General features: G+C 42.1%; 1 long non-coding RNA gene across 4 annotated transcripts; it reads right to left on the bottom strand.

Moving 5' to 3' along the window:
• Positions 1 to 689: 689 nt before the first annotated feature.
• LOC132208762 (uncharacterized) lies at positions 690 to 12,757 on the bottom strand. Of its 4 annotated transcripts, none has more exons than XR_009444908.1 (4): positions 12,652 to 12,757; positions 12,122 to 12,516; positions 11,555 to 11,696; positions 690 to 7,646 (listed from the first exon to the last, which is right to left on the bottom strand). It is a non-coding gene; the product is annotated as an uncharacterized LOC132208762 (long non-coding RNA). The 4 variants fall into 4 exon arrangements; XR_009444909.1 differs by having other exon boundaries at positions 12,473 to 12,516; positions 12,652 to 12,742; XR_009444907.1 differs by having other exon boundaries at positions 690 to 7,668; positions 11,555 to 12,516.
• Positions 12,758 to 13,384: the final 627 nt, after the last annotated feature.

Here is a 13,384-nt window from a genome sequence, read left to right as displayed (position 1 = left end):
AGAACTTCTTGCTGTTTAACAGAAAGTGTGAAAGAAACATAGGAGGTCTGGCAATGAGACAAGTGAAATCATGTTAGTTTCAAGATATTTGCACTATTTCTTTCTCTCCGCAGGAATGGCTTCACTAACATCCTACATAATTGTTAAAAATTGTAACAACTATGTAGCAATTAAAGCTAAAATTCGATCTTCTCTCTTAATCATTTGCAGCACCCGCAGAGGACTTTAGACCCATTTCTGTCCTTTTCCATACCCATCCTGAATCGAAAAGAGCGAAAATAACAGACCTGCTGAATTTATCCAGCACATTTTCTGGACATTTTGGGTTTCTAAATTAATTCCCTCAATGTGTCAAATGTCTTAAATGCTTGCTCACAAGGTCTTGGTATCTGCTATTTAAATAGTGCACTGTGAACACTTCAATCATCCATTTTATATGAAACAAGCACACAGTAACTGAACCGTCTTCACGCAAAAATACAAAAATGTATTTCCTTTCTCATCTTTTAAGCCCGTTTGGTTTTTTGTACCATTTAATATGAAGTCTTACAACTGCACCAGAAACCTCTGGTTAAAAAGATTCTGAAAATGTAGTCCGTAACATGAGAATTGGCAAAAGTTGTTGACACACAGAAGAAAGAAAATGTTGTGTGAGATTCAGCAAATAAAGGAACATTTCTTAGACTGTAGCTGAAAAAAATTGGTTTATTGAAACAGACTTTTTCACCATTCGACCGAGTGACTGGAGTTATACAGGGCACTTAAAGATGAGGGCAACAACATCACGAAATTAATTTTGAATGTTAAATCCTGGAGCAAGTACTGAAAATGGATTGCAATGTGAATGAGAAGAATACATTGGAACCTTGGGATTTTCTAAAGCAGTTACCTTTTACTTCCTTGGACTGCAGCGGCGTCAGTGAAAAACCCATTTGTCACCTTATAAAGCAGGATTTGAACATGGACTGTGGAAGGCCAAGTTAACTCAGTTGTTGGAACATACGCTGTTTAAGTGCAGAGTTGTGAGTATGAGCCCAACACTGGGCACCACCTGTTTATTTAGTATTTTCCCTTTGCAAATTCCCTTCCTCCAGCTATTCTTGATGACCCTTACATCCCATGAATCAGCTTAGCGAATCTCTTTTGCACCGCATTCAACGCCAGCATATCCTTTCTTAAATACGAGTAGCTAAACCAATATGGCTTCACCAACATCCAAGACAGTTGTTACAAGATGTCCTGATCCTCAAAACACTAACACCTCGCAGTTAAGGCCAAAATTCCATTTACTTTCTTCATAACTTCAGCATCAGTTTAGGACTTTAGACCCATCCTTGTCCTTTTTCACACAAATCCTGAATCGAATAGTTATAATAACTACCTGCAAAATGCTATCCCACTGAAACTTCAACCACTTGCTCAACTTTGTAACCTAAAGTCAAGTCCAGGACCTTCCCCTTCCTTGTTGGGACTTCTACTTAGTGGCTGAAAAAATGCTCTCCTGGATGTATTTTAAAAATTCTGATAAATCCTTCACATTATGACGACTCCATTAATGTTGAGGAAGTTGAAAGTCTCTGCTACCATAATCCTGCTACTTCTACACTTTCTCAAAATCTGTCTCCTTATTTATTTAAAGGGGTTTTCAAAAATGTCACCTGTCCTTATTGCTATATAGATTCCTGAAGCAAAATAACAATATTTCCTCCTCCTTTACCACCTCCACTGCCTTGCATGAAGGCCCTGTATCCTGGAATACTGAGCTGCTAACCATGTCCAAGTGACAGCAATGGCTTTATGACCCCACTAATTTGTATCCTCAAATCATCTGCCTTATTCATCTGACTCCAAGCATTAAATACCATTCACCCGTGGCAAACTCGCTTATATCTTAATTGCCCAATGACAATGCCTTCCAGACTCTCTTGTTTCTTCTCTTTTTGGCCATTATTATTTTTGAACATTCTCTGGATTTCAGCCCACTGCTAAACTTTTTACATGACCCCCAACAGTACTGGAAACCCATCCCCAGCTCCCACAAGGATGCAGTTCCCATTCCAGTTTAGGTGTAACCGCTGTGTGTAATTCTACTCTTCCTGCTGAAGGACGGATGTTGTAAAACTTCAAAAGGTTCAGAAAAGAATTGTAATGGTTATTATTGTAATAGTGTACCATTAGTACACTAAGTTTCAAGCATTTTGGGATGACTCGGTTCCCAGTTGCTCATATGAAATGTACTGACTGTCATTGAGTGAAAAATAAAAACCACAGGTTCCTCGCACTTGTTGGAGGTGAGGATAGAGGAGATAGGCTCTCCATCTCCCCTTTCAAAATAAATTAGTCTGCTTTTGAGATAAAGATCCAATGCACAGTAGTTTTAATAAAATTTATATCATTTTTTCTCCCAACAAGGTAACCAGACATGTGGTGTTTTCAAACATCATGAGAAACAAGCCCAGATAACATGACTTGAATACAGATAATACGAGCAACAAAAATTCCTACAGATTCTTGGGAACTCATTGGTGTTTAACCACAGTGGCTCAGCGGTTAGCACTGCTGCCTCACAGTGCCAGGGACCTGGATTTGATTCCACCCTTGGGCAACCGAGTGTGTGGTTGTTGGCATATTCTCCCTGTGGCTGCGTGGGTTTCCTCTAGGTGCTCTGGTTTCCTCCCACGTGCTGGTTAGTGGATTCGCCAAGCTAAATTGCCCAGAGTGTTCAGTGATGCGTACATTAGGTGGGCTACGGGGAGATGTGTCTGGGTGGGATGCTCTGAGGTTTTGTGTGGAATTCTTGGGCCGAAGGGCCTGTTTCCATACTGTAGGAATACTCCGAATTCTATGAAAACCCGTCCTAATGAACTAGGGAATCCCTTTTCACACACTGCGGGTGGATTGTCTTTACCCAGTGTGAATGTGTTGATCTACAGCAATAAAACGTTATCATTTTCAAAACCTACTCTACAGTTACGTATTTGTTATTGAGATTAATGCGAAAGGACTAATAAATTAAACGCCATTTATTTCAATGCCAGAGGCCTAACAGCTAAGGCAGAGGAACTCAGGGCAAGATTGGAAACATGAAACTGGGTTATCATTGCAATTACAGAGGCAAGGCTCAGAGGTGGACAGGGCTGCCAGCTTAATGTTCTAAGATATAGTTCCGATAGAAAGGATAGAAAGTCGAAGGGGGAGGGGGAAGCAAAGCAAGAGAGGAGGGAAAAGTGGCATTTTTGAGCAAGGATAACATTACGGCGTTACTTAGGCAGGATATATCTGAGAATACATCCAGGGAAGTTATTTGGGTGGAACTGAGAAATAAGAAAGGGATGATCACCTTATTGGGATTATACTATAGCCACCCCCATTAGTCAGCAGGAATCTGACAAATAATTTTGAAAGAAGTTATCTGGAAGAATAACAGGGTGGTGATGGAAGGGATTTTAACTTTCCAAACAGACTGGGAATTCCATGGTCTAAAAGGCTTGGATGGAGCGGAGTTTGCTGAGAGTGTAGAGGAAAATGTTCTGATTCAGTATGTGATGTACCGACTACAGAAGGTGCAAAACTTGACCTGCTGTTGGCAAATAAAGCAGGACAGGTGACTAGGGTATCAGCAGGGGAGGACTTTGGGGCCAGTGACCATAATTCTATTAGTTTTAAAATAGTGATGGAAAAGAGTAGACCGGATCTGAAAGTTAAAGCTCTATATTGGAGGAAGGCCAATTTTAATGGTATTACACAAGAGCTTTCAAAAGTTGATTGGGGCAGATGTTCGCAGGTAAAACAGAAAGTTAGAAAGTGGGAAGCCTTCAAAAAAAAAAGAGATAACGAGAGTTCAGGGACAGTATACTCCTGTTCGGGTGAAGGACAATGCTGGTAGGTATAGGGAATTCTGGATGACGAGAGAAATCAAGGTTTTGGTCAAGAAAAACGAGGAAGGACATGTCAGGTATAGACAGCAGAGATCGAGTGAATGCTTACAAGAGTATAATGACAATAGTATACTTAAGAGGGAAATTAGTAGGGCAAAAAGGGAACATGAGGTAACTTAGGCAAATAGTATTAAGGAAAATCCAGTGGGATTCTACAAATAGATTAAGAACAAAAAGGATAACGATGGAGAGACAGGGCCCCTTAAAAAGCAGCAATGCCTCCTATGTGTGGAATTGCAAGAAATGGGGAATATAATAAAACAAGTATTATGCATCAGTATTTACTACAGAAAAGGATATGGAAGATATGGACTGTGGGGAAATAAATAGCAACATCTTGAAAATTATCCATATTACAGAGGTAGTGATGCTTAAAACGTATAAAAGTGGATAAGTTCCTGGGACCTGATCAGGTGTATCCGAGAACTCGGAGGGAAGCTAGGCAAGTGATTGCTGGGCCCCTTGCTGAGATATTTGTATCATCGATAGTCACAGGTGAGGGACCAGAAGTTGGCTAATGTGGTGCCACTATTTAAGAAAGGTGGTAAGGAAAAGCCAGGGAACTATAGGCCAGTGAGCCTGATATTAGTGGTGGGAAAGTCGTTCTAGGAATCCTGAGGGATAGTACTTGAAATATTTGGAAAGGGAAGGACTGATTAGGGATAATCAACATGGCTGTGTGTGTGGGAAATCATGTCTCACTGACTTGATTTTTTTTGATGCAGGAACAAAGAGGATTGAGTAGCGCAAAGAGGTGGATGTGTTCTATATGGATGTCACTAAGGCGTTTGACAAGGTTCCTCATAGTAGACTGATTAGCAAGGTCAGATCACATGGAATACAGAGAGAACCAGTCATTTGGAAACAGATCTGACTTGAAGGTAGAAGACGGAGTGCTGGTGGAGGGTTGCTTTGTCGACTGGAGGCCTGTGACCAGTGGTGTGTCATTTATAAAGATGATTTGGATGTGAATGTAGGAGTTATAGTTACTAAGTACCAATCCTTGCAGCATACTGCAGGTCAAAGGCCTTTCCAAATGGCCAGCTCTCCCTGGATTCCATGTGATCTAACCTTGTTAATCAGTCGACCATGAGGAATATCGAAAACATCCACCGGTCTGCCATCAATCTTGTTTCTAACTTCTTCAAAAAAACTCAATCAAGTTAGTAAGGCATAATTTCCTATGGACAAAGCCATGTCAACTATTCCCCATTCAGTCCACGCTTTCCAAATATATGTAAATCCTATCCCTCAGAATTCCCTCCAACAACTTACCCACAACTGACGTCAGGCTCACTAAAAGTTTATTGTTCCCTGGTTTTATGTTACCACCTTTCTTAAACAATGGCACCAGATTAGCCAACCTCCAGTGTAACAGCTCACCTATGACTGTCAATGGTGCAAATATCTGAGCAAGGGGCCCAATCGCAAGCTTAGCTTCCCGCAAAGTTCGAGAATACACCTGAAGAGGTCCTGGGGATTTATCCACCTTTATGCTCTGTATGGCATCCAGCACCACCTCCTCTACAACATGGAGCTTTTCAAGATACACATTCATTTCTCGAAGTTCTTTAGCTTTTGTATCCTTTATCACAGTAAATACTGATGTAAAATACTTTTTTGTATCTCACCCATCTCGTGCATTCCCACACATAGGCGGTCTTACTGTGCTTTTAAGAAGCATAGTAGTGTCAAAATTGGCCTCATTTAAAACTTTGACTCTTCGACCAAAGTCTATCCTTTTCCATAATTATTTTAAAACTAATAGAGATATAATCATAGGCCCCAAAATATTGTCCCCCCTGCTGACCCCTCAGTCACCTGCCCTACCTTATTTCCCAAGAGAAGATCAAGTTTTGAGCAGGGACTAATGACACCAGTACAAACAGCCCAAAGATCAAAGTTCATTCCTTGATTTAAGGGCAAAATCCTTCAAATGTGGTTGTGGTGAACTTGCTGGTGTGTTAACAGTTGGGATGATTGAGTGAATCCCTTTCCACACATAGAACAAGTGAATGGTCTGTCCCCAGAGTGAACTCGCTGGTGTCTCAGCAGGTTGGTTGAGTGAGCAAATCCCTTCCCATACTCGGAACATGTGAACAGTCTCTCCCCACTGTGAACTCGTTGGTGTTTCAGCAGGTTGCTTGACTGAGTGAATCCCAGCCCACAATCAGAGCAAATGAACAGTTTCTCCCCAGTGTGACTGCGTTGGTGCATTTCCAGCTGGGATGGGTAAATAAATCCCTTCCCACAATCCCCACATTTCCACAGTCTCTCCCCAGTGTGACCGTGCTGGTGTTTGGGCATTTCAGATGAATCTTCACAGAATCTTCGACACACAGACAATACGCATTTCTCCCTGGTGTGAACAGTGCTTCTTCCTTTAATGTTCAAAATCCTGAGATAATTAGGTTACGACAAACAGATTGAGTGTCAGATCTGGATGTGGTTTTGTTTGATTTCTCTGAATGCAATCACAATTTCAAACTGAAGAAAAAAAAAGTAGAGAGAGAGAGAGAAACCAGAAGAACACACACAAAGATTGTCAAACTCAGAAATTAATCTGATCAATTGTGGATGCAACACTGAGGGGCACTGCTGGATTATCAGTAAAACTGAACTGGTTCATTAAATGTCCTTCAGGGAAGGGAAACAGTCAGCGTTTGCCCAAAACTACAAAAAGAGATAGAGTTTGGACAGACATGAAGGGCAGGCATTTTATTCATCTGAAAATGAATCCAATTCCTGTTTTCTCTCCATACCCTCTGATCCTTCTGAAGGACTAAGATGCAGAAAAATACCTGAAATCTGAAATAAAAACAGAAAATGATAGAGATACTCAGCAGATCTGGCAGCATCTGAAATGGTGATAGATGCAGGAACCATTGCAATCTTGAAGAAGTGTTGAGATGATCATCCACTGCACCAAAATACACGTTACACACCGAGTGCCAGAAAACGGGCCTAGCTTCAATAGGTGCTTGGTGGCCAGCACCGATACAATGGGGACATTGTTGAACACAATGTTACCCGAGTGTCTGACCCCATTTAGTTCCGTGTTTCTCTCCTATTCTCTTTTCGGAAACAGGCAGCAGCAAGTAGTGAAGAATGCAAATGATATTTCGGCCTTCATTGTGAGAGGATTCGAGTACAGGAAGAGGGATATCTTTCTATAAGGGCCTTGGTGAGACCACACCTGGAGTCGTGTGCACCTTTGTTCTCCTTTCCAGAGGAAGGATGGCCTGGCTACTGAATGATCGGAAAGAAGGTTCACCAGGCCAATTCCTGGGATCACAGGACTGATGTATGAAAAGAGATTTGATCTTGATTAATCCTTCTTTCTTTTAATCTTTCAGCCACCGACAACATCATGAACTAATTTCAAATCCCATTTGCTGATTTGAGTCTTTTACTGCTAAAGCTATACTTGGGTTCCCATTCCCCTGTCATACGAGTTTAAATCCTCACCAGTGGAACTAGCAAAAGCATCAACAAGAATATCTGTCCCAGCTCTGCCCAGGACAATTGTTCAAGCTTGTGCATGTCCCACCTTCCCCAGAAACAAACAAACAGTCTCAATGCCTCAGGAATCCAAACCTTTTAAGTTATAGCTCCAGCCATGCACTCATCTCATCTGTCCTCTTATGCTTTTACTAGCACGTGCATTGTAGCAGCTCACACTGTTACGGGATTAGATCACAAAAGGTCCTGTGGGGGGTATAAAAGAGTCCTGTTGAGAAGGAACATTAGGGAATTTACTTGGGTTTCTGTAAACAGACAGTTCAAAACACATAAGCATTTTAACAAGAGGCAGTTTTTAAAGGCCTGGTTCAGCCACAATCACAAGTTTGTTACTTAATAAAAAGTAGAAGCAAAAGTCTGATCCTACAGCATTCTGAACTGTTTAGGTAATTGTAACCAGAAATGCAAACAACCAATTAACGTGAAAGGGTTAGCTGAATTCCTAGAGCAAATGTTTGTCAGCAATAAAAGCAGCTCACTGTATCATTATGGAAGGAAAAGCAATAAATGGTGTAAACACAACCTCGAAAAGACCAACAACATAGGAAGGGGCAAAGGAAGATTATAAAGAGAGAAGTCAGGGCTGCAGAGAGATAAAACAATTGAAATGTAGATACGGATAATTTGAATAAATTCTTACATCCAAAGATCAAGGGAAGAGTGACAAAGATAGATTACAAAATCCGAAATGAAGATATGGTTAGTGCCTTAGTTATTTGTGAAATCTGAACAAATTTTGTTTCATGGCTTGGTAAAGCTCTAAAGTGACTGAATTTCACACTCAGTGGAACTGGAATAGATGCTTTTTATTAAAACAAGAAAGTAATAATGGAAAGCGCTTAGAGTAGAAAATGAAACTTCAGTTTAAAAATCATTTACAGAATGCAAATCGTTGGGATTGTAAACTGCAGCAGCAAGTCAGAAACACTGTTTGATCTTTTAAGCTGAAGTAAGAGAGGGATTTTTCCACAATTTGTCAACTGTATTACAAATTGTAGTCACTTTATATCAGAGTTGAGTTTAAAAGACTTAATCACAATTCCTAACAATCCACACTACAGTTAGTAGAGAATTTGGAAAAGTTCTTAGTGATAAGATACCATTTTGGTTTTTGGCAAAAAAATGTGGTGCAGCTGGCAAATGTCTGAGGAGGAATATAACTGTCAAAAGCATTGTAAGGTCCCAAAGACAGACGAAGTAGTTTTCGAGCTAACCTCAGGAGATTATAGAAGGGTTTAGGACTGAACATAGTGTTGTCCACGATTGTTTGAACATACGACATAGAACATTACAGCACAGTACAGGCCCTTCGGCCCTTGATGTTGTGCCGACCTGTCATACCGATCTCAAGCCCGTCTAACCTACACTATTCCATGTACGTCCATATGCTTGTCCAATGACACCCTAAATGTACCTAAAGTTGGCAAATCTACTACCGTTGCAGGCAAAGCGTTCCATTCCCTTACTACTCTCTGAGTAAAGAAACTACCTCTGGCATCTGTCCTATATCTTTCACCCCTCAATTTAAAGCTATGCCCCCTCGTACTCGCCGTCACCATCCTAGGAAAATGGTTTGCTTACTGGATTGGGTATATTGATTTGGGGTGTGTGGCTAACAATGACAACAATATTGCATGTAAATAACACCTAGCGAATGGAATAAAAATATCACAATCAGCCAGGGAAAGTTTGAGTGTCACTGTCCACTCTTCCAATCTGAGCTGTATTTAAGAGGGGAATTAGGCCTCATGTGAAAGCCAGGTTTGGAGTGGACTCTGGCCTCTCCCACACATGCGGTAACAGAGCTCTGAATAAAGGTCACTTGTACAACTGAACACAACACAAACTTCTCCCGACAACAATGTGGCACTGGGTGTAAGCTTGACAATACTACATTTGAGATCTCGTATTTTAGTGTATCTCTTAACTTCCTATCTTCAGCTTTCAGGTCCTCCTCCCTTGGTTTTCCTATGTCACTGGTACAATCGGATGTTCACCCTCCCACTCCAGAATGTCCTGAAGCTGCTCCGTGTCATCGCTAATCCTGGCACCAGGGAGGCAACATACCATCCTGGATTCATGTCTCTCTCTATCCCTTACTATTGAATCCCCTGTCTCTACAGTCATATTTATCGTTTCCCTCCCCTTCTATGCAGCGGAGTTACTCCGAGTGCCATGAACCCGACTGATGCTGCTTCCCGAGTGGCCACCCCAACATCCCCCACCTCTCTCCCCCACCCCCGACCCCCCAACTGAACAGTACCCAAAACAGTATATCTATTTGAGGGAGATGACTCCAGCACTTCCTTTCTGAGCCTTTTACTTGTCTGATAGTCACCCATTCCCTTGCTGTCTGTGTAATCTTCACCTGCTGCGTGACCAGTCTGTTGAGAATGCGACCACAACCTTCTCAGTTACCATGGATGCTCCATACTGACTGCACCCACAGCTCAAGCTCTGAAAAGCAGTTAACCAGTAGCTGCAGATGGACACACTTCCTGCACAAATAGCCAATAGGGACACTGGTAATGTCCCAGAGTTTAATGCGGAAAACTGTGAGGTGATTCACATTGGAAGGAGTAACAGGAATACAGAGTACTGGGCTAATGGTAAGATTCTTGATAGTGTGGATGAGCAAAGAGATCTCGGTGTCCATGTACATAGATCCCTGAAAGTTTCCACAAGTTGATAGGGTTGTTAAGAAGGTGTACAATGTGTTCGTTTTTACTGATAGAGGGATTGCGTTTCAGAACCATGAGGTCATATTGCAGCGGTACGAAACTCTGGTGCGGCCGCACTCGGAGTTCTGGTCACCGCATTGCACGAAGGATGTGCAAGCATTGGAATGGGTGCACAGGAGATTTACCAGAATGTTGCCTGGTATCGAGGGAAGGTCTTATGAGGAAAGGTTGAGGGACTTTAGGCTGTTTTCGTCAGAGAGAAGAAGGTTCAGAGGTGACCTAATAGAGACATACAAGATGATATGAGGATTAGATAGGGTGGACACTGAGGTCCTTTTTCCTCAGATGGAGCTGGCTAGCACGAGGGGATATAGCTTTAGATTGACGGGTCATAGATATCGGACAGATGTCAGAGGTAGGTTCTTTACTCAGGGTAATAAGGGCGTGCAATGCCCTGCCTGCAACAGTAGTAGACTCGCCAAGTTTAAGGGCATTTAAGTGGTCTTTGGATAAACATATGGATGATAATGGAATAGTGTGGGTTAAATGGGCTTCAGTGTGGTTTCACAGGTCGACACAACATCAAGAGCCTATGTTCTATTGTGCAAGAGGAGCACATCACAGGTGTGATGTCTTCTGTTTTGACTTCTCTCCAGATTAAGCCAGTTTCTGCCTTAAAAAGAATTTAATTAAGCTAGGTCCTCCCCCTTCATTTCAAACATTACTATTATAAACCTAAAGCCCCTAACTTTATTTAAGCTAATATATACTTTAAAAACTGTAAGAAAATTCTTTACAGTATCAAATATCAATTGGCTGTTTCCATTAGGACTGAGAGACTTTCTGAACTGCCCAAACTGAGACTGAGCATCACACTCAATCTTTCAGTTTCACTTTCTGTTTCACCCAACTCCAAAGCACTCTCATTTAGCCAAGCAGCACTCACAGTGCAGCCTTTTCATTTTCATTGTATGCTCACACCCACTCTGATCTCAGCCTCCCATACTGTTTCAATGCAGCTCAATGGAAGCTCAGGGAACAGCATCTTCACGTTAAATGCAGTAATTTATAAACCTCAGGAATCAACACAGACTTCAGCAGTTTCAGGATCAATGGAGTTGTCAGGAAATGGAAGATTCCACCTGGAGGGGTGCTGGAATTTGTGCCCATCAGGAATTTTAAAAGGAAGTTTGCAGGTATTCAAGAATGAAAAATGTATAGACTAAAATCATGAAGTGGGCGATTGGGACTAAATATGACAGTTCTTTCAAAGAGACGAGGTGTTGTTTGGACAAATCTACCCCTCTCAGGCCAATATCTCCTTTCTCAGCTGCAGGGTATAGAACTGAACACTTATCCCAGAGGTGATCAAACCAAAAATTTGAATATCCTGCTTTCAAGTTACAAACTTACCAGGAGTATTCTCCCATGCATAGAATGGTTAAACCTCTTTCCTTTCACTGTTAAGTGTCAATGATACTCAGATCCTGATCACTCCGCTTAATGGAGAACTTGCATTGGGATCCTGGTTTGCAAATTATTCTCAATAAATATCCTGTAAAGCAAATCCACAAGAGACAAATAACGGTCAGGCCTGGACAGAAATCCAGAAAACACAAGATTGTCTGGAAAAGGCAAACATTTCTCTTGGTTTCTGTTAGTTATGTATAAATCCTCCTCTTAAAAGCACCCTGCTCCCCCACACAGAAAGATGCAGAGGTAAAATACACCCATTATTACAGACTGAGGAAGTCAGACATTAATAAATTTGACGAGGGAGCACAAGGGGACTCAGAGCACTTTCAGTGATTTGATCCCAATCATATGAATACTGGGCAAACGGATATGCTTTAATAGATCATAATATTTAAAGCAGGACTTCCTACAGTGAGAGTGCAACAGGTAACATGAAGTTCTAAGCAAGGATTAGCGGATCCGAAACGTTATTTTTTTTCCTTTCACAGATGCTACCAAACCTACTGAGCTTTTCCAGCAACTTTGTTTTTGAACATGCAGTTCTGAACACGTTTTCGGCATTTCTCCTCCATTAAATATCTAACGGATAACTTGCAGCAATTTATACTGCCGGAAGCCAGTACTCCGCCAGCGTCAAAGGTCCTTCCCAGGAAATACACGCCGTGTCTCACAGTCTGGGAAAGAAGTCCAGAAAAACAAAAACAAAAACAAAAACAAACATTTCTCTTGTCTTAATCTCCCCTCCCAAGCAAGAAAGGCTGCGCTTGCGTTCCACTGCAGGTTGCCACCTATAAATATGGCGATCCGGCATGAGTCCCGAAGATCACTGCCCCTAATAAAGATGGTGGCAATTACCTCTGCCTATCGCAGCCTCAGGTCCGTGGCAGTTTTTCCGTTTGCTGCAAAACACGGGACCGGCATGTTAAAATTTGTTTTCTGACATGCATCAACGGCTAATAAAGCCTCTCAGTCAATACCGAAAGTATTTCCCTCCCGTTTTTTTGCAGCTTTCCTTTTTATCCCGTGTACTGTACCTTCCGAAAGCAGCTAACCCTCATTCGCAGAGATATTGCGCCCGCGGACAGAGGCGATCACATGATTTTCACACAGACAAACATCTCACTCGCTCTGATTGGCTGGAGGGTAGGCCGCTTCCATTGGCCCCGCCCCGTGCTCCGATTGAACCAAAGCTGACATCGCTCACAGAGAGACAGCAATAGCTGCAGGTGTTGGAGTCACAGATGACACAGTGTGGAGCTGGAGGAACACAGCGAGCCAGGCACCATCAGAGGAGCAGGAAAGTTGATGGTTCAGGACCCTTCTTCAGAAATGGGGGAGGGGACGGGAACTGAAACATAAACAGAGTGGGGGCTGGGGAAGGTAGGTGATAGGTGAGTGCAGGTCGTCAGTGGTGAAGATTTTTCCTGCTGTTCATTAGCTCTGTGAGTGATGGTGAGGGTTCATCCCGAGATGGGGAAAAAAAGGGCCACTCCTGATTCTCCTAATGTACGGCAAAACAGCTTGTATTTTATGGAAACTTTTACTCTGTCATTTTCCTCGATGTTTTGGCTGTTTCAGAGACTTGGATAGAGCAGGGTCAGGAATGGATGTTGCAAGTTCCAGGGTTTAGATCTTTCATTAAGGTCAGGGAAGATGGTAAAAGAGGGTGAGGTGTGGCTTTGTTAGCCAAGGACAGTACAACGGTGGCTGAAAGAACTTTTGATGAGGTGGTATGGGCTGAGAGCAGAAACAGGAGAGGAGAGGTCG

This window comes from Stegostoma tigrinum, unplaced genomic scaffold (genome assembly GCF_030684315.1).
Source record: "Stegostoma tigrinum isolate sSteTig4 unplaced genomic scaffold, sSteTig4.hap1 scaffold_53, whole genome shotgun sequence".
In the NCBI taxonomy this organism is placed as follows: Eukaryota; Metazoa; Chordata; class Chondrichthyes; order Orectolobiformes; family Stegostomatidae; genus Stegostoma; species Stegostoma tigrinum.
The sequence above is the reverse complement of the archived record's forward strand: the minus strand, read 5'-3'. Positions and strand labels throughout refer to the sequence as shown.